The 26391-nt window shown below is 48.3% G+C and overlaps 1 long non-coding RNA gene across 1 annotated transcript; it reads right to left on the bottom strand.

The window, feature by feature from the left end:
- Nucleotides 1-20199, bottom strand: LOC120369711. The gene is made up of 2 exons (XR_005583350.1): nt 20088-20199; nt 1-277 (listed from the first exon to the last, which is right to left on the bottom strand). It is a non-coding gene; the product is annotated as an uncharacterized LOC120369711 (long non-coding RNA).
- Between the last annotated feature and the right edge of the window lie 6192 nt (nt 20200-26391).

Raw genomic sequence — 26391 nt, 5'->3', positions numbered from 1 at the left:
TTAATAGCAGAATGATATGGAGTCATTTATTAACAGCACAAGAGTCTGGAGTGAGGATAGTTTTTGAAGGGATTTTTGACGGTTTTCTCTGTAGCTATCAGCGTAGAATGGATGGTGCTCTTGGCTTGGCATTTACTCCTTGTTTCTGCAGAGGCAAAGGGCTCCCACCCATTGCTAATGTAGATGATGCACTGCTGGCTGTTATCTTCCAGACAAGGCATTCAGCTGACATCTCCTGGTGCATGGCAGGAGGAGACTGAAAGTCCCATGATGCTTTCTAAAAACAAGGATAGACTTTAGAATCAGAAAAGGTTTGTTGTGTCCCATCTTGTCACACCTTTCATGGTCCAGGCAAGAGTTTCCCTAGAGTACATGTTCCTGAGCTTCATCTAGTCAAACTGTAAATCACTCTAAAGTGATCAAACTTCCACAACTTTGTGTGCGTGCGTGTGTGCGTGTGTGTGCGCGCTTTTAAGAATGAGAGCAAACCTATGTCACTATTCTTCTCACCTTCTAAAAATTTCCTTTTCTCTTTCATCTCATGGCTCCTGGTTATATCCCCGTGTACCACTCATCAGTGGTCTGGCCAACTCGGAGAAACAGAAGCTCAAGGTGGTAGGAGCAGCTGCAGAAGCATCTAAAGCTGGGACTGCTGCATTGGAGAAGGAGTGGGTAAAATGGGTCCCAGATGGGTCTCCTTCTTCCCTGTAGCACCCCCAGACCTGTGCAGTGGAAACAGCCCCCCTCCGGGTGTACTATGACCTATGCGGTGCCTCTGCCATCTCTTTCTGCCATGTGGCTGCAGGGAGGAACCAGACAGAGTCTCCAGCCAGCAAGCACCTGCAGAAGCCACCAAAGCAGGGACGTCTGGATTTCTGTGATGTCACAGTTGTCCACAGTCCTGACTGCACATTTTCTGCCCTGTGCTGACTGGCTCTTTGACTTATCCCCCTCCCTCAATCTTCACACCTGCCCCTCTTATCCTCCTTTTGTCCTATGCCAAAAGAACTTAAGAACAGCCATACCTGGTCAGACCAATGGTCCATCTAGTATCCTGTCTTCTGACAGTGGCCAATGCCAATTTCAGGTGTCCCAGAGGTTTATTTTAAACTTGCTGCCTATTAATTTCATTTGTTGACCCCTAGTTCTTGTGTTATGAGAAGGAATAAATAACACTTCCTTTATTTACTTTCTCCACACCACTCATGATTTTATAGACCGCTAACATATCCCGCCCCCTTAGTCATCTCTTTTCCAAACTGAAAAGCCCCAGTCTTACTAATCTCTCCTCATATGGCAGAAGTTCCATACCCCTAATCATTTTTGTTGCCCTTTTCTGAACCTTTTCCAATTCCAATATATCTTTTTTGAGATGGGCCGATCACATCTGCACTCAATATTCAAAATGTGGGCATACCATGGATTTATATAGAGGCAATATGATATTGTCTGTCTTATCTTAATGATTCCCAATATTCTGTTTGCTTTTTTCTCTGCTGCTGCACATTGAGTGGATGTTTTCAGAGAACTATTCACAATGACTCCAAGATCTCTCTCTTGAGTGATAGTAGCTAATTTAGACCCCATCATTTTCTATGTATAGTTGGGACTATGTTTTCCAATGTGCATTACTTTGCTCTTATCAACACTGAATTTCATCTGCCATTTTGTTGCTCAGTCACCCAATTTTGAGAGATCCTTTTGTAGCTCTTCGCAGTCTACCTGGGACTTAACTTTCTTGAGTAGTTTTGTCATCTGCAAATTTTGCCATCTCACTGTTTACCCCTTTTTCCAGATGATTCATGAATGTGTTGAATAGGACTGGTCCCAGTACAGCCCCTGGGGGACTCCCCTATTTACGGCTCTCCTTCTGAAAACTGATCATTTATTCCTACCCTTTTTTTCCTGTCTTTTAACCCTTGTCCCCCTTCACCCTTCCCTGTAAAGTTCACTCTTCCCATTTAGCGTATCCCCTTCTAACTAAACCTTACAACCCTCTGCCCCACAAATGTGGAACAAACTTGATGTTTTCTGCCATCACGCTGTTCACACTGTTGGTGTGTTTTGCCCCTATACCAGCCTGTATCTGTCTGTTTTGAGTGTAAGATCTTCGGGTCCAGGACTGTCTACTGCTTGATTGACGAGCCTAGTGTAACGCTGACAGACCCCGGTTGTCAGCGGGTGAGATCAAACCTGGGACCTCTGGAGTTTAGTGCATGAGCCTGTACTGCATGAGCTAAAAGCCATATGGCTGTAGAGCAGACTCATTATGCTCTCTTTAAGGGTATGTCTACACTACGGGATTATTCCGATTTTACAGAAACTGATTTTTGGAAACAGATTGTATAAAGTCAAGTGCACGCGGCCACACTAAGCACATTAATTCGGAGGTGTGCGTCCATGTACCGAGGCTAGCGTCGATTTCTGGAGCATTGCACTGTGGGTAGCTATCCCATAGCTATCCCATAGTTCCCGCAGTCTCCCCTGCCCATTGGAATTCTGGGTTGAGATCCCAATGCCTGATGGGGCAAAAAACGCTGATGCTGGTGGTTCTGGGTACAGCCTCACCCCTCCCTCTGTGAAAGCAACGGCAGACAACTGTTTCGCGCCTTTTTTCCTGGGTGAACTGCGCAGACGCCATACCACAACAAGCATGGAGCCCGCTCAGCTCAAGACAGCAGTCGTGAACATTGTAAACACCTCGCGCATTCTCATGCAATTTATGCTGAACCAGGACCTGAAAAACCAAGTGAGGAAGAGGTGGCTATGGCAGCGCAGCGATGAGAGCGATGAGGACATGGACACAGAATTCTCTCAAACCGCGGGCCCCGGCGCTTTGGAGATCATGCTGGTAATGGGGCAGGTTATACCCATGGAACACCGATTCTGGGCCCGGGAAACAAGCACAGACTGGTGGGACCGCATAGTGTTGCAGGTGTGGGATGATTCCCAGTGGCTGCAAAACTTTCGCATGCGTAAGGGCACTTTCATGGAACTTTGTGACTTGCTTTCTCCTGCCCTGAAGCACCAGAATACAAAGATGAGACCAGCCCTCACAGTGGCGATAGCCTGGACAGTAGTCAGGAGCTGTTCAACTACAGGTAGTGACTGAGCAAGTGCAGGTCAATGGTGGTAGAATGTGCATTCCCTAACTGTGGTGGTAGATGGAACCATGTGCATTCTGGGCACCGGAAACAGAGCAGCCAGACTGGTGGGACTTTCGCATAGTGTTGCAGGTGTGGGATGATTCCCAGTGGCTGCAAAACTTTCGCATGCGTAAGGGCACTTTCATGGAACTTTGTGACTTGCTTTCTCCTGCCCTGAAGCACCAGAATACAAAGATGAGACCAGCCCTCACAGGCAGCCTGGACAGTAGTCAGGAGCTGTTCAACTACAGGCTGAGCAAGTGCAGAATGGTGGTAGAATGTGCATTTGGACGTTTAAAGGGACGCTGGCGCACGTTACTGACTCGCTCAGACCTCAGCCAAACCAATATATCCATTGTTATTGCTCCTTGCTGTGTGCTCCACAATCTCTATGAGAGTAAGGGGGAGACTTTTATGGCGGGGTGGGAGGCTGAGGCAAATCACCTGGCCGCTGATTACGCGCAGCCAGACACCAGGGCGATTAGAAGAGAACACCAGGAAGTGCTGCGCATGAGGGAAGCTTTGAAAACCAGTTTCATGACTGGCCAGGCTACAGTGTGAAAGTTCTGTTTGTTTCTCCTTGATGAAAACCTGCCTCCTTGATTGACTCATTCCCTGTAAGCAACCCACCCTCCCACTTCGATCACAGCTTGCTTTCTAAGGAAAAAGACACTATCATTTAAAAATCATGTATTCTTTATTAACTGATTATAAAAAGAGGGAGAGAACTGACAAGGTAGCCCAGGTGGGGTTTGGGAGGAGGATAGGAGGGAAGGAAAAGGCCACTTCAGAAGTTCAAAATAATGACAGCCTTTTGCTTGGGCTGTCCACTGGGGTGAAGTGGGCGGGTGCACAGAGCCTTCCCCCCGCCACGTTCTTACACCTCTAGGTGAGGAGGCTATGGAACTTGGAGAGGTGGGAGGGCGGTTATACAGTGGCTGTAGCAGCACTCTGTGATCCTGCTGCCGTTCCTGAAGCTCCACTAGACACCGGACCATGTCAGTTTGATCACGCAGCAGTCCCAGCGTTGCATCTCGACACCGCTGATCTTCCTGCCGCCACCTCTCTTCACATTCATCCCTCCTCTTTTCATGTTCATCCCTCCTGTCCTCACATTGGTCCCTCCTGTCCTCACGTTCACTGGCATCTTTCCTGTACATTGATACCGCATCCTTCCACTCATTCAGATGAGCTCTTTCATTGTGGGTCGATTCCATGGTTTCCGAGAACATTTAGTCTCGTGTCCTTTTTTTTCACCGCCTCATCTGAGATAGCCTTCGGGATGGAGGAGGAAGGCTTGAAAAATTTGCAGCTGTGGGAGGGAGGGAAAAAAGGGAGAGAAGTATTTAAAAAGATAAATTTTACAGAACAATGGTTATACTCTTTCACGGTGAAGAACACTATTCACATTACATAGCACATGTGATTTCAGTACAAGGTCGCATTTTGCATCTTAATATTGAGTGTCTGCGGCTTTGGTGTTAGAGATCACAGACGCAGGTCCGGGCAACAGAATTCGGCTTGCATGCAGCCATGGTAAGCCACTGTCTTTTGGCTTCTGCAGCCTTCATATATCCAGCGCCCTCCTTTCCCACATACCAAGCAAAGCCCGTTGAGTGCTGCGGTTTTCCTGTTAACATGCAGCAGCAGCAAACAAACTAACCCCCTCCCCCCGCCCATCCAATTCTTTGGGATGATCGCTTTATGCCTCCCCACACCGTGTGGCTGGTATCAGGGAAGATCCCTGCTAGCCAAACGCAAAAAGCTCAGCACCAATCCACCTCCCATCCCCCCACCCCCGCTTGGCTAACTGCAGGGAAGGATTTCTTTTCAGCCACAGGCAAACAGCCCCGTAGGAACGGCCACCTCTGTCCCCTTAATTAAATTCCTGTATTTCAACCAGGTTACCACAAATGATATCACTCTCCTGAGGATAACACAGCGAGATAAAGAACGGATGTTGCTTGAATGCCAGCAAACACCGAGACCATACGCTGCCAGGCTTTGTCATGCAATGATACCAGATTACTTGCTACTAGCATGGCGTGGTCAAGTGTCCTACCATGGAGGACGGAATAAGGCTGCACAGCCCAGAAACCTTCTGGAAAGACTTTTGGAGTACCTCCGGGAGAGCTTCATGGAGATGTCCCTGGAGGATTTCTGCTCCATCCCCAGACACGTTAACAGACTTTTCCAGTAGCTGTACTGACCGCGAATACATCCCAAGTCCTCAGGGCAAATTAATCATTTTAAAAGCTTGCTTTTAAACCATGTTTTATATTTACAAAGGTACACTCACCAGATGTCCCTTCCATGGCTTCACTGTCTGGGATGGGAGGGTAGGGAGGGTACTTCAGTCAGGCTGAGAATAAGATCCTGGCTGTTGGGGAGAACGGAGTGTTGTGTGCTCTCTGCAAGCTTGTCCTCCTCTTCTTCCTCCGCATCTTCCCCATCCGCAGAATCCTCAGGCATGGCTGAGATTACCCCCTCCTCGGAATCCATGGTCAGGGGTGCGGTAGTGGTGGTGGCATGTCTGCGGCCCTGCCCCGGACCTTCCATTTGCTTCTTTGGTTTTCTGGTAGGCTTGTCTGAGCTCCTTAACTTTCATGCGTCACTGTAGTGAGTCCCTGTTGTGGCCTCTCTCCATCATGCCCTTGGAGATTTTTTTCAAATGTTTTGGCATTTCGTCTTTTGGAACATAGTTCTGCTAGCACGGAATCCTCTCCCCATATAGCGATCAGATCAAGTACCTCCTGTACAGTCCACGCTGGTGCTCTTTTTCGATTCTCAGACTGCATGGATACCTGTACTGATGAGCTCTGCATGGTTACCTGTGATGATCAGCTCTCCACACTGGGCAAACAGAAAATGAAATTCAAAAGTTTGCGGGGCTTTTTCCTGTCTACCTGGCCAGTGCATCTGAGTTCAGATTGCTGTCCAGAGCGTTCACAATGGTGCACTGTGGGATAGGTCCCGGAGGCCAATACCATCGAATTGCGGCCACACTAACCCTAATTCAAAATGGCAATACCAATTTCAGCACTACTCCCCTCGTCGGGGAGGAGTACAGATATCGATATTATGAGCCCTTTATATCGAAATAAAGGGCTTCGTTGTGTGGACGGGTGTAGCGTTACTTCGGTTTAACACTGCTAAATTTGAAATAAACTCGTAGTGTAGACCAGGCCTAGGTAATCTCCACACCGGATTTTAACATTGAGAGGGAAGAAAACAAAGTAAGAAAGGATACAGCCGTGGACATAAGGAGGAAGGGTAGTGTAGATACCAGTTTAATAGGTGATGCTGTCGGTAGAATGTCTGTGCCTAATCGTGTAAAGAATGTGAGAGAAGCCAAACAGCAAAAATTAAGATGTTTGTACACTAATGTGAGGTGCCTAGGTAACAAAATGGAGGCACCAGAGCTATTGGTGCAGGAAGTGAAACCAGATATTAAAGGGATAACAGAAACATGGTGGAATAATAGTCATGACTGGAGTACAGGTATTGAAGGCTATGTGCTGTTTAGGAATGATAGAAATAAAGGCAAAGGTGGTGGAGTAGCATTGTATATCAATGATGAGGTAGACTGTAAATAAATAAGAAGTGATGGAATGGGTAAGACAGAGTCTGTCTGGGCAAAAATCACATTGGGGAAGAAAGCTACTAGAGCCTCCCCTGGGATAGTACTTGGGGTGTGCTATAGACCGTCGGGATCCGATTTGGATATGGATAGAGATCTCTTTTAATGTTTTTCATGAAGTAAATACTAATGGGAATTGTGTGATCATGGGAGACTTTAACTTCCCAGATATAGACTGGAGGACAGGTGCTAGTAATAATAATAGGGCTCAGATTTTCCTGGGTGCAATAGCTGATGGATTCCTTCACCAAGTAGTTGAAGATTTGGTTTTGGTGAGTAGTGAGGACTTCTTAGAAGAAATGGTTCTAGGGGACAACCTTGGTTCGAGCGATCATTAGCTAATTCAGTTCAAACTAAATGAAAGGATAAACAAAAATAGATCTGTGACTAGGGCCTTTGATTTCAAAAGGGCTAACTTTAAAAAACAAAGGAAATTAGTTAGGGAAGTGGATTGGACTAAAGAACTTGTGGATCTAAAGGTGGAGGAGGCCTGGATTTACTTCAAATCAAGGTTGCGGAAACTATCAGAAGCCTGCATCCCAAGAAAGGGGAAAAATTCATGGGCAGGAGTTGTAGACCAAGCTGGATGAGCAAGCATCTCAGAGAGGTGATTAAGAAAAAGCAGAAAGCCTACAAGGAGAGGAAGATGGGAGGGATCAGCAAGAAAGCTACCTTATTGAGGTCAGAACATGTAGGGATAAAGTGAGAAAGTTGGACCTTGCAAAGGGAATTAAAAGCAATAGTAAAAGGTTCTATAGCCATATAAATAAGAAGAAAACAAAAAGAGAAGAAATGGGACCACTAAACACTGACGATGGAGTGGAGGTTAAGGATAATTTAGGCATGGTCCAATACATAAACAAACACTTTGCCTCTGTCTTTAATGAGGAGCTTAGGGATAATGGAAGGATGACAAATGGGAATGAGGATATGGAGGTAGCTACTACCACATCCAAGGTAGAAGCCAAATTCGAACAGCTTAGTGAGACTAAATTGGGGGGTCTAGATAATCTTCATCCAAGAATAATAAAGGAATGGCACATGAAATTGCAAGCCCATTAGCAAGAATTTTTAATGAATCTGTAAACTCAGGGGTCGTATCTTATAACTGGAGAATTGCTAACATAGTTCCTATTTTTAAGAAAGGAAAAAAATGTGATCCGGGCAACTATAGGCCTGTCAGATTGACATCTGTAGTATGCAAGGTCTTGGAAAAAATTTTGAAGGAAAAAGTAGTTAAGGACATTGAGGTCAGTGGTAACTGGGACAAAATACAACATGGTTTTACAAAAGGTAGATTGTGCCAAATCAACCTGATTGCCTTCTCAAAGAAGGAGAAACAGATTTTTTAGACAAAGGAAACGCAGTGGATCTAGTTTACCTCGATTTCAGTAAGGCATTTGATACAGTTCCACATGGGGAATTATTAGCTAAATTGAAAAAAATGGGGATCAATATGAAAATTGAAAAGTGGATAAGGAACTGGTTAAAGGGGAGACTACAACGGGTCATACTGAAAGATGAACTGTCAGGCTGGAAGGAGGTTACTAGTGGAGTTCCTCAGGGATCAGTTTTGGGACCAATCTTATTTAATCTTTTTATTATTGACCTTGGCACAAAAAGTGGGAATGTGCTAATAAAGTTTGCAGATGACACGAAGCTGGGAGGTATTGCCAGTACAGAGAGGGACCGGGATATCCTACAGGAAGATCTGGATGACCTTGTAAACTGGAGTAATAGTAGTAGGATGAAATTTAATAATGAAAAGTGCAAGGTCATGCATTTAGGGATTAATAACAAGAATTAATAAACTGGGGACGCATCACTTGGAAGTAACAGAGGAGAAGAAGGACCTCAGAGTATTGGTTGATCACAGGATGACTATGAGCCGCCAATGTGATATGGCTATGAAAAAAGCTAATGCAGTCTTGGGATGCATCAGGTGAGATATTTCCTGTAAAGATAAGGAGGTGTTAGTACCATTCTACAAGGCACTGGTGAGACCTCATCTGGAATACTGTGAGCAGTTCTGGTCTCCCATGTTTAAGAAGGATGAATTCAAACTGGAACAGGTACAGAGAATGGCTACTAGGATGATCCAAGGAATGGAAAACCTGTCTTATGAAAGGAGACTGAAAGAGCTTGGCTTGTTTAGCTTAACCAAAAGAAGGCTGAGGGGAGATGTGATTGCTCTCTATGAATATATCAGAGGGATAAATACCAGGGAAGGAGAGGAATTATTTAAGCTCAGTACCAATGTGGACATAAGAACAAATGGATATAAACTGGCCATCAGGAAGTTTAGACTTGTAATTAAATGAAGATTCTAACCATCAGAGGAGTGAAGTTCTGGAATAGCCTTCCAAGGGGAAGAGTGGAGGCAAAAGACATATCTGGCTTCAAGACTAAGCTTGATAAGTTTATGGAGGGGATGGTATGAAGGGATAGCCTAATTTTGGCAATTAATTGATCTTTGATTATTAGCAGTAAATATGCTCAATGCCTGTGATGGGACACTAGCTAGGTGGGATCTGAGTTACTACAGAGAATTCTTTCCTGGATGTCTGGCTGGTGAGTCTTGCCCACATGCTCAGGGTTTAGTTGATCACCATATTTGGGATCGGGAAGAAATTTTCCTCCAGGGCAGATTGGCAGAGGCCCTGGAGTTTTTTCGTCTTCCTCTGCATGTGGGGCATAGGTCTCTGCACCTTGAAGTCTTTAAACCACAAGTTGAGGGCTTCAATAGCTCAGCCATAGGTCAGGGGTTTGTTACAGGAGTGGGTGGGTGAGATTCTGTGGCCTGCGTTGTGCAGAAGGTCACAGGGGTCGGCAACCTTTCAGAAGTGCTGTGCCGAATCTTCATTTATTCATTCTAATTTAAGGTTTCGCGTGCCAGTAATACATTTTAAGGTTTTTAGAAGGTCTCTTTCTATAAGTCTATAATATATAACCAAACTATTGTTGTATGTAAAGTAAATAAGGTTTTTAAAATGTTTAAGAAGCTTCATTTAAAATTTAAATTAAAATGCAGAGCTCCCCAGACTGGTGGCCAGGACCTGGGCAATCTGACTGCCACTGAAAATCAGCTCACGTGCCGCTTTCGGCACCCATGCCATAAGTTGCCTACGCCTGGTCTAGAAGATCATAATGGTCCCTTCTGACCTTAAAGTCTATGAGTCTATGAGAAAGAATCCTTCTACACTGAATGGTGTCATCCATTCCCAAAACAAAGAAGATAATCCTCCTTAGGGGGCTTTAACACAAGAGTTGGCCGAGATTCTAGTGTATGGAGTAGCACTGTTGGGAAGGAAGGAGTGGGCAAGACCAATTCCAATGGCATTCTTCTACTCAGCAAATATGCAGAGCACAACCTTGTGATCGCAAACACAATCTTCAGACAAAACATCAAGTACAAAACAACTTGGCAACACCCCTGCTCAAAACAGTGGCACCTCCTAGACTATGTTGTTGTAAGAAAACAGGATCTAAGAGGTGTCCAAGTCACCCATGTCACGAGAGGAGCTGATGATCGCTGGACAGACCACCGCTAGAGAGGTCAGTCATGTTCATCAGGATTTCACCAAAACATAGAAAGCAATCCAAATCACACAGACAGCAATACAACATCCAAAGACTTCAATCCCCAGTGCACCAAGAGAACTTCCAAATACTCCTCAGTGAAAAACTGGCCATATGAACACTGGAAATGATAGCACAAGCATCAAAGAAGACTGGGAAGCCCTAAAACAGACCATCCATGAGGTTTGCAAGGAATCCATTGGACTTGCTACCCACCGCCATCAGGATTAGTTTGACGACAACAACAACATTGAGATCACAGCCCTTTTCAATGTGAAGAGAAAAGCTTTCTGCGACTGCCAAAACTATCCGGTGAGAAGCAGAGTTCTTTCCATCAGCTCAAAGCTGAAGTTCAAAGGAGGATCCAAGAAATCAAAAACAAATGGTGGGAGGACAAAACAAAAGAAATCCAAACATTCGCTGACAGACATGATATGTGGAACTTCTTTTGTGAAACAAAGACCCTGTACGGACCAAGCTCATGTGGTCTCACACCTCTGAGATCCGAAAGTGGTATTACCCTTCTTAAAGATAACAAATCCATCAAAGAGCACTGAAAGGAACACTACCAAAAGCTTCTAGATCTAAAATTGACTGTGACTGCTGACACTATCGACTCCATCCCTCAGTACCCAGTCTGGGAAACGCTTGCCAACCTACCAACACCTGAGGAGGTCTTCAAAGCAGTTAAACAAATGAAGAACGATAAAGCAGCAGGCCCTGATGGCATATCAGCTGAAGTACTGAGAGTGGGGGGAGAAACACTGACTAACAAGCTTCACTTGCTGCTCCTCAAAATCTGGTGCACCGAAGAAATCCCTGATGACTTGTGTAATGCTAACATCATCACCATTTTCAAAAAGGGAGACAGGGCCAACTGTGCAACTATCAAGGCATTGCCCTCCTCTTCATTGCTAGGGAGATCCTTGCTAGAATCTTACTGAATCGTCTGCTCCCTCTTGCAGATGAAGTACTCTCAGAGTCCCAGTGCGGTTTCAGACCATCATGAGGCACAACCGATATGATTTTTGCATCCAGGCAGATCCAGGAAAAATTTCAAGAACACCACCAGGAGCTGTATATGGCCTTTATCGATCTGACCAAAGCTTTCAACTCTGTCAACCATGAGGCTCTATGGAAAATTATGTCAAATCTGGCCACGCAAATTTATCACCATTATAAGACTCCTCCATGACCAGATGACTGCCTCCATCCTGTGCAATGGCTCTACCTTTGAGCCCTTTGTCATCTGAACTGGCGTAAAACAAGGTTCTGTGCTGGCACTCTCCCTTTTCTCAGCAGCTATGAAAACCTTAACCCAAGACTGTCTACCACAGGGCATTGGCATCCAATATTGGATTGACGGCAACCTCTTGAACCGTTCTTGTCTCCATGCCCAAACTAAAGTAATATCGGCAACAATAACGGAACTCCAGTATGCAGATGAGTGTGCAACTACAGCACAATCAAAGGAGGATTGTGGCGGGTCGGGCACCACAGTGCCCCTTTGTGGCAGGGAAGGATGGGGTGCTGACATCTCACCGCTCTCGAGTCACTACATACGCCTCTCTGTGGGCAGTCAGTGATGGGCTCTTGGCCTTCCTCTCCACTGTCACCCTTGTCAGGTGCGGTAGTGTTGCCTAGCAGCTGGAGTCCATATAACCCCCCTTACAAGCAGGGTAGCCCGTCCTAGCAGCCAGAGTCCATATACACCCCCCTACGAGTGGGGTCAAGTGGCCTAGTGGCCAGAGTCCATATAAACCACCTTACGAGGGGGATAGCACAGTCTAGTGGCCAGAGTCCATGTACACCCCCCTCCGAGTGGGGTCACGCGGCCTAGCAGCCAGAGTCTATCCAAGATCCCTCACAGTTCGGGAGTGAGGGGGTAGGGGGACACGGGCCCGCCCTCTCCACTGAGCCCCGACCCAGGGCCCTGTCAGTGGCAAATTCTCCTTGCCCCTCACTCAGTGGGGATTTGCCCGCAACACACCAAGCATCATCACAGCTCTAACGCTATTTGTCTCTAAAGTTCCCCTGGGTCACTTCCTACTGTGAATACCAGTTCATCTGGGGCAGGGGGTCCTCCAGTCTGTATCTCCCCTGTGACGTCCTCCGTCGGGGTCTCAGGTAGTGCCTCGGCTTGGCTGACTCCTGGATCCTGGCTCGCCAGCTCTCCCTCTTCCGGAGCTGGCAGCGTACATATTTTTCCTCTGGTGGTCAGCCCAGTCTGAGCTGATCTGCAGGCTTTTATATCTGTTCTCCAGTTGGAGCATGCCCAGCAGAGCTTCTAGGGCGTGGCTTCCTCTGCTAGGAAGGAATGATTAACCCCTGCTGTACCAGTGCGGGGCTGCTCTGCCCCGTCACAAGGATCTACAAACAGCCCTTAATTGCTTCTCTAAAGCTTACAAAAGCCTAGGGCTAACTCGTAACATCAACAAAATAAAAGTTCTCCACCGGCAGGTCCCCTGTCAATCATATAACCCAGCAAGGAAGATCTATATTGACAAAGAAGAAATGGAAAATGTAGAATCTTGGCAGCCATCTCTTACAGAGGGCAGACACAGACGTCGCAATTTAGCACAGAATTCGCTTTGTCAGCCTTCCCCTTTGGCAGAGTCTCTCGCCGGGTGTTCAACAATCACAACATCAGAACACACGCTAAACTTTTAGTTTATAAAGCGGTGGTAAACCCAACTCTCCTCTACAGTTATGAGACTTGGGAGACATATAGAAAACACCTGGAAGGCCAGCACCAGCACTTTCTCTGGAAGATCTTCAACATAAACTGGTAGGATCATCGCACTAATGTCAGTGACCTCACAGAGGCCAACATTTTCCATGTTAAGGCGCTGATTATTTTGCACCAGCTGAGGTGGAGAGGGCACTGTGTGCACATGCCTGATGTATGCTTACCAAAACAACAGCTGTATGCCCAACCCACCAAAGAAGAAAGGAAATGGGGAGGCCAAAAGAAATGCTTTAAATACACCTTCAAGATAAACATCAAAGGATGTGGCATTGACACCACACACTGGGAGACAGCAGCCCGGGATAGGGATAACTGGCAAAGACTTGTCAGAGAGGCAATGTCCACTTTTGGGGAAAACTGCCTTGCTCGCAGAAAAATGCCAGAACAGAAAGGAAAGACAACTGTCATGCAGCAGTTGCGGGCCAACCCTGTCTTCCAACACCACCTGCAACATCTGTCAATGAGCCTGTGCCTCAAGAATCGGACTCCTCAGTCACCAAAGGACCTATGAGAAATAAAACCTATGAAAGAGATAATCCTTGACGTCAAGGAATCGCTGACAATTTAAGGTGTCAAGAAACTTCATCTCTGCGTCCCGTCCTGAGCTGACATGTAAACAATAAATATGGGGATAGTTAAAATCCCCCATTATTATTGAGATTTTTATTTATTTGTTTTATAGCCTCTCTAATCTCACTGAGCATTTTGCCGCTGAGCTGTTCTGCCTTTGTCTACTTTCCATTAAAGAACTTTCCATTCTTAGAAGTCATCTTCTCATGTCGGTACTTTTAGACTGTGATCAAGTCACTTCTCAACCTTCTCTTGGATAACATAATTAGATTGTGCTCCTTAAGTCTCTAACTGTAAGTCAGGTTTTCCAGGCCTTGAATGATTCTTGGAGCTCATTTTTGTTCCGTTTGCAATTTGCATCCTTTTTTTACTTGTTTGGTCATTCCTCAGCCCCCCAACACAACACATCAGGGGCTGTGGGAACAGTGTCACAGGAACTGGCTGTGCTGACCCTATTGCCAGGAGGGACTTCTCCACAAATATATGTCTCCAGCCTGCCCAGGCATCAGAGGAACTGGAGCACTTCCCTTTTCACCAACTCAATTTCTTGTTGGGAAGCAGCAGTAAAAGGGAGGCAGACGCCATAGCTCTAGTGATAATAAAAGCGTGACAGGGATCTTTAGAAATGGTTTGAAATTTCCATTTTACATATAGACTTACTGAGATGCTTCCTGGGGTACCCAGGGCTGTGAGACACCTTACTATCACCTGCCCTTAGCAAGCGGTCATCTTGTCTGTGCTGGTTCAGGGTCAACTCCCTGACTCCACCAGCCTCTGGCAACACAAGCACTGCCTTCCAGGCCTCTTTCCCTCTGTACAGGCTAGCAACAGGCCCACTCCAACCTCAGGGTCCTCTAAGTGTTTTCTGTAACATTCACCCACTTACCCACCAGACACTTACAGAATTACCAGGCCTACTGTTGCCAAAGAAGCAGAAATCATGGCTTACTGGTTACACAAATGCCAAGATAAAGCAGCGGACCCGCACTCCACCGGATGGCCTGAAGCATGGGTGGGAGGGAGCTCACCTGCCACCCACCCCTGACCACCAGGCCAGAGCTCTTGACCCGGTTGACCTGGGCAGAGGAGGCCGCCGAGTACACGGTCTGGCAAGCCTCCACCCGCGCCAAGTTGCCTGGGTCCTGGACCACAAGAAGCACGGCGGCGGTGTACACTGAGAGGACCAGCTGCAGCTCCAGTTCTTGAAGCACCAACCACATCAACCTCCTTTGGAGGAGACAGAGAAAGGGCTTGATTGCCAGAGAGTACAGCTGGCCCGAGAGGGGGCACCTCTGCCGTACTCCCCACCCAAGCTGACCGGCTCAGTCAGGGTCCAGTTGAGCCTGACCAGACACTCTGCTGAAGCATACAGCAACTGGAGAAAACCCACAAACTGGGATCCAAAACCTAACGCTCGCAGAGTGCCCAGGAGATACCCGTGGTCCACCCTGTGGAACATCATCTCCTGATCCAGGGACAGGATGGCGAACGACAGACCATCCCAACACCCAAGCTCCAAGAGATCCCGGACCAGATACAGTTTATCAAAGATGGTAAGGCCTGGGATGGTGTAGGTCTGGTCTGGGTGGATCACGTCCTCCAGCATGGCCCCCAGCCACAGCAAGATGGCCTTCGCTACAATTTTGTAGTCCGTGCTGAGGAGCAAGACGGGACGCCAATTCCGTAAGTCACAGAGGTCCCCCTTCTACGGAACAAGGTGAGCACAGCTCACCTGCACGAGAGACGGAGGACCCTGCTCTGCAAGGACTCGGCCCAGACAGTGACTAGGTCCAGGCCAAGGACGTCTCAGAACATGCGGTAGAACTCCACAGTCAGCCCGTCCATGCCCGGAGATTTATTGGTGGGCATGCAGTGGAGGGCTTCTGAGAACTTGGCCAGAGAGAGAGGCAGCTCTAGCCAGACCCGGTCACCAGCGCTGACCATCGAGAGTCCGTCCCAGAGCACTCTGCAAGCGATAGGATTGGTCAGATCCAGGGAGAAAAGGTTTGTGTAGAAGGTCCTAGCCCTCTCGCACATCTCCGCTGGATCCATGAGGGGGATGCCGTCCTCTGTCAGGAGGCAGGTGACGTGTTTCTTGGCCCCCCCTCTTTTTCTCCAGGGTGTAAGAGAAGCGGGAGCCGCGATACATCTCCCAAAGGAGGCGGATGCAGGATTGAACAAAAGCACCCAGGGCCAGATGGTCTTCAAGGGCCCAGAGCTCCTTCCACTTCTCCCAGCATGCTCTGCAAAGGGATGGATCCTCAGGGCTGGTGGCCAGACGCCTCTCTAGCTCTAATACCTCCCGTTCCAACTGCTCTATTGCCACATCCCTCCGTCAGCTGGCGCCCCAGCAGAAGAGCTGGGCATGCACTTTTCCCAGGCCCCACCACCGCTGCACCGAGGGAAAGGCTCACCGCTACCCTCGCCAGGCCACCCAGAACTCCCAGAAGGACACCACAAACCCACATCCTCCAGCAAGCTGTTGTTGAAATGCCAATAGGCCGGCCCCAGCCTCTCCGCACAGAGAGAGGCCGTCACAGTGACCAGATGGTGATCTGAAAAAGGGGTCGGCCAGATGTTGGAGAAGTGGGCCCGTGAAAGGTGGAAGCGTGACAAGTAGATACGGTCCAATCGGGAGTGGCACGACCGATGGGCTTCCACCCGGACATAGGTAAACGTTGAGACATCGTCCGGGTGGTGGTCGCGCCAGACCTCCACCAGAGAGTTATGTTCGACAATCTCCCGGAGGACATCCACGGCGGCTGGGCTCTTCTCAGTCCCCAAGCGGTCCCTCTCCTCGAGGGTGGCATTAAAGTCCCCGCCCAGGACCAGGCACTCAAAAGGATCCAAGGAGCCGAGGAAGGCGGACACCTGCTGATAAAAACGCAGACACTCCGGGCCCAATGTCAGGGCATAGACGTTAACGAGGTTGACCACAAGCCCCTCCATGCAGACCCGGAGGTGCAGCAGGCGGCCTGGCACAGCCTCAGCGACCCCCAGGACCTGGGGCCGTAGGTTGGGGGAGAACAGGGTAGCCACTGCAGCTGTACGAACTGTGAGATGGCTAAAGTAGACCCTGTCCCCCCACTCCAGTCACCAGCTGTCTTCGGCGGCTGGATCCGTATGGGTCTCCTGCAGGAAAACCACAGAGTACTCCCCCTCCCGAAGGAAGGAGAGCACCTGGCATCTGCAGAGACACCCATCCTACAGCCCTGGGTGTTCAATGTTGCAAAGGTGATAGGTGCCATGAGGAGGGCTGGGGGAGATCCTCGCCAGAAGGGACACTCACGGCCCCCATTGGGCTGGGCAGCAAACCGTGACCCACCCCAAAGGTGAGCAAGAAGTCACGGAAGCTGCGGACTCGCTGGTAAGCCGCAGCACCCTGCTTCCCAGTCCTTTTACCTTCCCCCATAAGGGCCCTTGCAGCCCCGAGGATTTGATGAAAATCCTCCCATTGCTGGAGATCGAGCTACACCTTATTGCGGGAGCCACGGACGTCTTCTAGAAACTCCCGCAGCTCTTCTCGCAGTGTGTGGAGGGATGGGGTCACTGGCCCCCGATCGTCCTCCGGTGGGGCCCCTGGCACAGCCCCATGGCCCACCGAGACGGGCAGGCAAGGGGCAGACCCTCAACATGGCGTCCGATGGGCCGGCGCCACACAGCCTGCCTCAGACCCCGGCTCAATGGGGGGCGGCGAAGGGAAGACTGCAACCCCTAGTGAGTCAGGACAGCAAGGGTTCTCATCTCCATTACTGATTTCCTCCCACCATTCACAGTCCCTGGCAAATAACTTTCACAGTTTTAACCTGTGCTGCCCTTGCTGGATCGCTCTGGTGACTCAGGCTCTGGCTGGCTCCGTCAGGGCTCTGCATACACATATGGGGTGACTTGGGCAATATCTTTTGCCCTCCCTCTGCTGTACAAAGTGCTGCAGGAGGGAGCACAAAGCCTTTGTAGCAGATTCTAGCGGGCTCTTTCTGGGGCAATTCCTGCCCTTTGGTACAATCTGCTGCTTTCTAAAGGCAACTAAATAAATTGCCTTCATCTCTGCAAATATCTATACAGTTCAGGGAAATATCACCATCCAAGAAAGCAGTATACAGCAGGGCTGTGCCCTGTGGCAGGCAGGCTGCTCTACTGATAAGGTCATGGGACTGGGCAGCAGGGGACATGGGGTCTATTCCCAGCACTGCTGGCTGGGTGTGAGACCTTGGGCAAGTCACCTCCCTACTCGGTGCCTCTGTTTCACATCCTGACCTGTGAGAGTCACAGAAATGTATGGCCAGCACTTACCTTGAAAAATCATTAAGTCCAGCCCTCTGCACTGTGGCAGGACCAACTAAACTTACACCATCCCTGACAGGTCTTTGCCCAACTGGTTTTTAAAAACCTCCACTTATGGAGGTTCCAGAGCTTAACTACCCTGAGCATTAGAAAGCTTTTCCTAATATCTAACCTTAATCTCCTTTGCTACAGATTAAGCCCATCACTTTTTCTCCTGCCTTCAGTGAACATGGAGAGCAATTGATCCACTGTGCTCTTTATACCAGCCTTTACCAGATTTCAAGATTTTTCTCAGGTTCCCATCCCTTTTCTCAAGACTGAACATGCCCAGATTTTTAAATCTTTCTGCATAGGTCAGGTTTTTTTAAATCTATCATCATTTTTGTTGTTCTCCTCTGGACTCTCTCCAATTTATCCACATCTTTCCTAAAGATTTGGACACAGTACTCCAGCTGGGGCCCTCACCAGTGCCAAGTAGAGTGGGACAGTTACCTCCTCTGTCTGACATGTGACCCTCATGTTAATACACCCAGAATGATGTCAGAGAAAAACTCAGTTCTCACTTTTTGGTTGGGTGCAGCAAAATCAAATACTTTATTTTCTCTTTACAATTGTATAGAGGAGGGAGTGCCCTAGGACACAGGGTTTCCCCATCCTAGGCAGGTCTCTCTACAGGTAAACAATTACAGCAAGTGTTTATACTTTTTGCTACATACAATAATAAGCAACAGATATCTTATTTTTCTCACTTCTATTTAGACGCTAGTCTGCATTCCACCTTATCGACACAAGGTCGCAACAACTTCTCCCAGAGTTCTTTCCCATTTGTCTCACACAATCCTTGCTTCTACAAATCTCGTGTTATTAAGGTTACAGCTAGCCTGACTCTTGCTAACAGAGACTGTCATGCATTGAAATCCCTGTCAGTTCTTGCTCTACTTCCACAATGATATTAGCCTTTTTCACAGCTGCATCACATTGTTGACTCGTATTCAATTTGTGATCCACTATAACTCCCAGATCCTTTTCAGCAGTGCTACCACCTAGCCAGATAATCCCCATTTTGTAGTTGTGCATTTGATTTTTCCTTCCTAAGAATTATAATCCTAGCCTCCAAAATGCTTTCACCTTGGTGCCATCTGCAAATTTTATAAGCATACTCTCCACTCCATTATTCAAATCATTTATGAAAATATAGACTAGTACTGGATCCAGGACTGACTCCTGCTGGACTCCACTAGTTTGACAATGAACCACTGATAACTACTCTTTCATCCAGCTGTGCATCTACTTTACAATAATTTCATCCAGACCATATTTCCATAGTTTGCTTATGAGAATGTCATGGGAGTGTGTCAAAAGCCTTACTAAAAATCAAGGTGTATCACATCTACTGCTTCCCCCTAACAACTAGCCAGTAACCCTGTCAAAGAAGGAAATTAGGTTGGTTTGGCATGATTTGTTCTTTAGGAATCCATGCTGGCTATTCCTTATAAACCTATTATTCTCCAGGTGCTTACAGACTGATTGTGTAATAATTTGTTCCAGTGTCTTTCAAGGTATCAAAGTTAGGTTGACTGGGTCTAATTCCCTGGGTCTTCTTTGAATCATAGAATCATAGAATATCAGAGTTGGAAGGGACCTCAGGAGGTCATCTAGTCCAACCCCCTGCTCAAAGCAGGGCCAATTCCCTACTAAATCATCCCAGCCAGGGCTTTGTCAAGCCTGACCTTAAAAACCTCTTAAAAAAAACCCTTCTCATTGTAAAGACAGGTACTATGTTCACCCATCTCCATTCCTATGGGACCTTCCCCCATCCTCCAGGAGTTCTTAAAGATCATTAGATAGTAAGTTCTTCAGGCCAGGGTGCATGTCTTCCTCTGAATTTGCACAACACCTAATGGAGCCTTGATCTCAGCTGAAGCCTCTAACTGCTGCTGTAATATAAGGTATATTAATAAAAGCTGGGACATTCTCTTCCCCTGGCACACCCCAGTTCTGGGAGTCTGTGCAAACATGCAGTACAGGGTACAGCAGTGAGTGTCTGGTAGCACCATAGCTAAATCTGAAATGATTTTTGAGATCTTAGAGACACAACTTCTGTCAGGTCAGCACTTACCCCATCCTCAGTGCCCCATTCACTATCACACCATCATCTTCTGAGTTCCTCCAGGTCAGGCTCCGTCTCCACTCCTACCCCTGCCTCTGCTCTGCCCTGCACCCTATGACACATTCACTTTATGTGAGGGATTGTCTGACATCTTCCCTGCTGGCTGTGACATCAGGGGTGAGTCAGCCACTCAAGTCCCTTCACCTCCTTGAGGGGCCTATGACCTCAGTGGTAGGTCAGGTGGCTGGTTTTATGGGGGCATCTGGTCACTCGGTCACGGCACCACAGAGCCAAGCCCTTGCCACAGAGCTGTGAGTGATGCTATCCACATTACAGATGGTGGTGAAGGCCTGGAGCAGTTGGTGCCAGTGGCAGAGACATCGGACAATGCCCCTCTTTTCTGCCTCACCCTACTGGAGCCTACACTTCCACCCAATCCTCCAACCCTCCCATTGGGCACCAAGGGAGAGGAGCAGAGACCAGGTAGGAACAGGAGAGGAAACTGAGGGAGGAAGAAGTACTTGTTCAGGGCTCTGGTGAAGCAGCTCATCCTCCTCTACCTCCTCCGCAGGCAGTGCTGTGATCAAGGACAGAGAGTGTAGTGCAGCTGGGTCCCCTTACCTTCAGCCCTACTGAGAACCACAGAGGGATGGTTCCCAGCATGAGGATGTGGGGGCAGGACCAAGGGAGAACGGAAGGGACTGGAGCCCAACAAAAGGAAATAACCAGAGGCCTCGCAGACACAGTGGGTCCCTCTCCTTATCTGAAAAGGTAATAGCTATGGACCAAGCCAGTTTTAGGGAGGCTATAAGGGCCAGTGGGAGAGAGGGGGAAGCTGGGAGGAGAGAGGGTTTGTCAGGGGAGTCAGCGAGGGAGTGATGGATAGGGAAGCCAGGGAAAGGGCAGAGGCAGGATCTAAAAGGGAAAGAGAAACAGCTTGGGAAGAGAAGGGGGGTGAGAATGGCAAAATAGGGAGAAAAGGCACCAACAAGAAGGAAGGAAAGGGAGGAATTAGAAGATAAAAGAGATGGCAAGAAATAAAGAGACAAAAGGAAGAAATGGGAAAAGGAAGAGGAGGGAGAACAGGCCAGGAGAGCACAAGCCACCCGTGAGGCTAGAGAATGCTATTTCATTGGTGTTACTGATCCTGCATTTCAGGAAGTGGGGCTGGAGGGAGCGGGTTCCTTGTGCCAGGCCAGTGAATATATATGGAGACTATACTACAGACACATCATGCTTTTCCATGCGACAAAGCACAGTCCTCCTGCCCATGCAGTGACCAGCCCTGAACCAATCGTTCATGAACCTTGCTGCCTGCAGAGCGGACACAAAATGGCACTGCCCTGCAGCAAGATCTGCTAGTAGGGTGGAGTTGAGCTACTGTCTTGCTCTTATTTGCTTCTGCAGCTCCAGGTGTGATGGCTCAATGAATGGAAGCCCCTTAGCATGCCTGAGGAGGCCATGCCTGGGCTTCTCCTGGGAGATGCTTCCAAAGCAGGAAATCTCTCACAGCTGGGAAGATGCCCCTCCTCCACCCTCCTGTCCTATAAGAGGGCAGTATTTTTTGCCTCCTCCTTCTTTCCATCCCCCTAGCCCTGACTCCAAGCATGCTCATAGTCACATGGGGCTGTCTGAGCAGTACCTGTCTACTTCGATAGACACATACATTCCCTTCCAAACACTCAAGGACTCATGCCCCAGGGCAACTAACTCATGGGCGACAGGGGTGACAAGTCTTCCCCAGTCAGGGTCAGACAATGTCCAGGGCAAATTCTTGGAACCCTTTGAGCCACCATCTTCAGGGGGAGCGACTCATGCTTAGCCCACCACAGAGTTCAAGCCTGCAGGTAGCTTGCCATAGTGCTGCTGGAGTTTTCATTCTCTGTAAGCCAGCAAGGCTGTGCCGGTTAAACACATTTAGCTCTGTAGCCACTGGCATGCTAATGACTTTCCTCCTCCACAAGCCGCAGTTTCATGAAGGCTATGAACTGTCTTCCCAAGGGGCAGCTGGGGTGCATGCAAGCACTGCCTGTGCCAGCCTGAATGTCCCCCCACATTTACCTCCTGCCTGGTCTTACTTGTGTGCCTTCTGAGGTTCCCCAGACAACAGCTGTTTGGCCTTGGCCAGCAGAGGAAGACGTTTCTCTATCAACCCAGCTGCACTCAGTTGTCCTCACTTTGGTCCCTTTCCTGTCCTGGCAGCAGGCTGCTGATGAGAGTGAAAGCCCAGTACCAAAATCAGACCAAAATTCCCTCCACCAGACACATAGCAGTGGTGTGGAAAGGGGAAAGACAAGCTGTGCCCAGGCTAGTCTCTCTCTAAGGTTAGCCAGATAGAGAAGAAAAAACTAAACTAAGCCAATGATTAATAATTTCCTTCCTTGCCAAGGAAGCACCAGGCTTTCCAAACATTAATGAATGTGGTGTCAGCTCTCTGAGGCGATTCAGTTGCATTCACTCTCCCACTTCACAGGTGGTGGCACACAGGATAAGTGACTTGCCTGCAGTCCCACAGAAAGAATGTGCCATGATGCACGAGAGCAGGCTTTTATGCCATGCCTGTGACAGACAGCCATCTCACCTGCCCTGGGCCCAGCATAGCCCTGCAGGCGCACAGCCCTCCACTCCCTCAGATCCCATAAGAACTCATTCCCAGGCCAGCGTACTTTAAACTAAAATTTCCCCTATGTGGGGCCTCATTTATCACATCTCTTATAGCAAATCAGACTTCTCCTTCACCTGCCAAGTCCTGCTCTTGTTCCCCTTGATTCAGGGGATCCCACTGGCCTCCTTTTGGGGTCTGCATGTGCTAATTCCCATAGGTTTCCCCTCCTGAGGTCAGGAGTGCCACCACCCTCCTTCTGGGGTCGGAGCTGATAGTTCAGGCCAGCTGAAGCCCTCACTCAGCTTCTCCCAGATGGCCCATTTCAACTGTCCTTTCCCACTGGACTCATCTCCTCTCCCTGCCTTTGGTGTCTCTACTATGACGGAAAAAGCAACGGTGGCATGGAAGAGGTGAACCTTTCCATGACCCTTGGGTGTAAGCAGCGACAGCAAATCCAGGAGCTGTGCACCAGCTTCAGGCCAGTGTTTTCAGCCACCCCAGGATGGACAGAACTGGCATACCACTCCATTGACACAGGTGATGCTTTCTCAGTTAGAACCCAACCCTACCGGATGGCTCCTCAAACCAAGAAAGGAAGATCAAGGACATGTTACAGATGGGTGTAATCCCCCCCTCTGAGAGTTCCTGGGCCTCTCCAGTGGTTCTGGTTCCCAAACCAGGTGGGGACATCTGCTTTTGTCTGGACTATTGTAAACTAAATGCTGTAACTCACCCAGAAAACTATCCAATGCCATGCAGAGATGAGCTATTGGAGAAACTGGGATGTGCCCAGTTCTCCTCCACTTTAGACTTTAACGAAGGGTTACTGGCAAATGCCGCTAGATGACCCCGCCAAGGAAAGGTCAACCTTCATCACCTACGTAGGGCTGTATGAATTTAATGTGCTCCCTTTTGGACTGCGAAATGCTACCCGCCACCTTCCAGAGACTGGTAGATAACCTTCTGGCTGGATTTGGAGAATTTACAGTAGTCTACCTTAACAATGTGGCCATATTCTCAGGTTCCTGGGCAAAACACTTGGAACACCTCCAAGCTGTCTTCCAGTGCATAAGGGAGGCAGGATTAACCATTAAGGCAAAAAAATGTCAAATAGGCCTAAACAGGGTAACATACCTTGGACACCAGGTGGGTCAAGGAACTATCAACCCCCTACAGGCTAAAGTAAATGCTATCCAAAATTGGCCTGTCTCTAAGTCAAAGAAGCAGATCCAATCCTTGGGCTTGGCCGGGTATTACCGACGATTTGTACCACACTACAGCCAAATTGCCACCCCACTGACAGACCTGACCAGGAAAAAACAGCCAAATGCAGTTCAGTGGACTGAGAAGTGTCAAAAAGCCTTTAACCAGCTTAAGGCGTCTGACCCTGTACTAAGGGCCCCGGACTTAGACCAACTGTTCATCATAACCACAGATGAGTCAGAGCATGATGTAGGAGCAGTTTTAATGCAAGAAGGACCAGATCAACAATTCCATCCTGTCCTGTGTCTCAGCAAAAAACTTTCTGAGAGGGAAAGCCACTGGTCAGTCTCAGAAGTGGAATGTTACGCCATTGCATATGCTCTGGAGAAGCTACGCCCATACGTTTGGGGACAGTGTTTCCACCTGCAGACTGACCATGCTGCACTGAAGTGGCTTCGCACAGTCAAAGGCCTGGTCTACACTAGGCTTTTAAACCGATTTTAGCAGTGTTAAACCGATTTAACGCCGCACCCGTCCACACCACGAGGCCCTTTATATCGATATAAAGGGCTCTTTAAACCGGTTTCTGTACTCCTCCCCGATGAGAGGAGTAGCGCTAATATCGGTATTACCATATCGGATTAGGGTTAGTGTGGCCACAAATCGACGGTATTGGCCTCCGGGTGGTATCCCACAGTGCACCACTGTGACCGCTCTGGACAGCATTCTGAACTCGGATGCACTGGCCAGGTACACAGGAAAAGCCCTGCGAACTTTTGAAATTCATTTCCTGCTTGCCCAGCGTGGAGAGCTCATCAGCACAGGTGACCACGCACAGCTCATCTGCACAGGTAACAATGCAGTCTCCTAAGAATCGAAAAAGAGCTCCAGCATGGACTACACGGGAGGTACTGGATCTGATCGCTATATGGGGAGAGGATTCAGTGCTAACAGAACTGCGTTCCAAAAGACGAAATGAAAAAGTATTTGAAAGAATTTCCAAGGCTATGATGGAAAAAGTCCACAGCAGGGACTCAGTGCAGTGCAGAGTGAAAGTTAAGGAGCTCAGACAAGCCTATCAGAAAACAAAAGAAGCAAACGGAAGGTCCGGTGCAGGGCCAAAAACATGCCGCTTCTACGCTGAGCTGCATGCAAATTTAGGGGGCTGTGCCACAACTACCCCACCCCTGTCCGTGGATTCCGAGGTGGGGGTTGTAATCTCAGCCATGGCTGAGGATTATGCGGACGGGGAAGATTACAATGAGGAAGGTGATGAGGACGACCTTGCAGAGAGCACACAGCACTCCGTTAGCCCCAACAGCCAGGAGCTTTTTCTGACCCAGACGGAATTACCCTCCCAGCCCTCCCAAGCAACTATCCCAGACAAAGAAGCCATGGAAGGGACCTCTGGTGAGTGTACCTTTGTAAATATCAAACATTGTTTTGTAAGCAAGCGTTTTTTAATGATTGATTTGCCCTGAGGACTTGGGATGCATTCGCAGCCAGTAAAGTTACTTAGAAAAGTTTGTTAACATGTCTGGGGATTGAGCGGAAATCTCCATGAAGCGCTCCTGGAGGTACTCCAAACTTTGCAGAAGGTTTCTGGGCAAGGCAGCCTTGTTCCGTCCACCATGGTAGGACACTTTACCACGCCATGCATGTAGCAAGTAATCGGGTATCGTTGCATGGCAAAGCATAGCTGTGTATGGTCCCAGTGATTGCTGGCATTCAAGAAACATCCATTCTTCATCTCGCTGTGTTATCCTCAGCAGAGTGATGTCGTTCAGGGGAACCTGGTTGAAAATCAGGAATTTAATTAAAGGGTCAGAGATGGCCATTTTCCTACTGGGTTCGTGGACTGCAGCTTAAAAAAAATTCCTTTCCTGCACCTAGCCAAGCGGGGGGAGGGGAGGAGTGAAATACCGATGAGCTTTTTCGTGTTTGGTGGGGGGCGGGAAGGGGGGTGATTAGCAGTGAGCTTTCATATTACCAGCCATGCGGTGGGGGGAGGGGTAAAGCACTGCAGAAGCCGAAAGACAGTGGCTTACCATGGCCGTATGCAAGCTGAATTCTGATGCCCGGACCTGTGTCTGTGAGATCTGTAACACCAGAGCTGCAGGCACTCAATATTAAGATGAAAAATGCGACCTTGTAGTGAAATCACATGTTATTCTCAGCAGAGTGATGTCGTTCAGGGGAACCTGGTTGAAAATCAGGAATTTAATTAAAGGGTCAGAGATGGCCATTTTCCTGAGGACTTGGGATGCATTCGCAGCCAGTAAAGCTTTGAAAACGAGCTTCATCACTGGCCAGGGTAGGGTGTGACTGCTGTGTTTGTTGATGAACACCCACCCCCCTTGATTGACTCTTTCTTGTAAGCAACCCACCCTCCCCCTTCGATTACAGTTTGCTTATGGAAATAAAGTCACTATAGTTTAAAAACCATGTATTTTTTATTAATTCATTATAAAAAGAGGGAGAGAACTGACAAAGTTGCCTGGGTGT

Source organism: Mauremys reevesii, linkage group 8 (genome assembly GCF_016161935.1).
Source record: "Mauremys reevesii isolate NIE-2019 linkage group 8, ASM1616193v1, whole genome shotgun sequence".
Classification (NCBI taxonomy): Eukaryota; Metazoa; Chordata; order Testudines; family Geoemydidae; genus Mauremys; species Mauremys reevesii.
Note: the sequence above shows the minus strand (reverse complement) of the source record. Positions and strands in the feature narration are given on the sequence as shown.